Raw genomic sequence first — 417 nt, 5'->3', positions numbered from 1 at the left:
CTTGTGCTCTCCCAGTCAGGGGCGGTACACGCATTGTGAGTTGACGCCAACACGGCCTTCGTGCGAGCGTTTCCGTAGATCGTTCAACGTGCACAAAAAGGCATGTGGTGCGGACCACCTGCCCTGGTTTTTGTCTCCATTAATAATCGATGGCTTTATTATTCAAAGATATTCCTCCATCACACACAAAGAGTGCGATGAGGTTTCCCCATTTCGTTTATTTTTATTTTTTGACTTTTTGTTCACTTATTTGTCTAGTTTTCTTAAATTCGAGCTTCACAACTTAGGCATTCTCAGACATAAACAAAATATGCTGTAGAGTTCAAATTAAGTGTAAAGATTCAAGGGTGATGTGTCAGTGAAGATCTCTTCTCACCTGAATAAATTAAAAATCCTTAATTTGTGAAGGTCAACTCA

Source organism: Acanthaster planci, linkage group LG10 (genome assembly GCF_054643075.1).
Source record: "Acanthaster planci isolate LZ-2023a linkage group LG10, COTS_SCS, whole genome shotgun sequence".
Taxonomy (NCBI): Eukaryota; Metazoa; Echinodermata; class Asteroidea; order Valvatida; family Acanthasteridae; genus Acanthaster; species Acanthaster planci.
The sequence above is the reverse complement of the archived record's forward strand: the minus strand, read 5'-3'. Positions refer to the sequence as shown.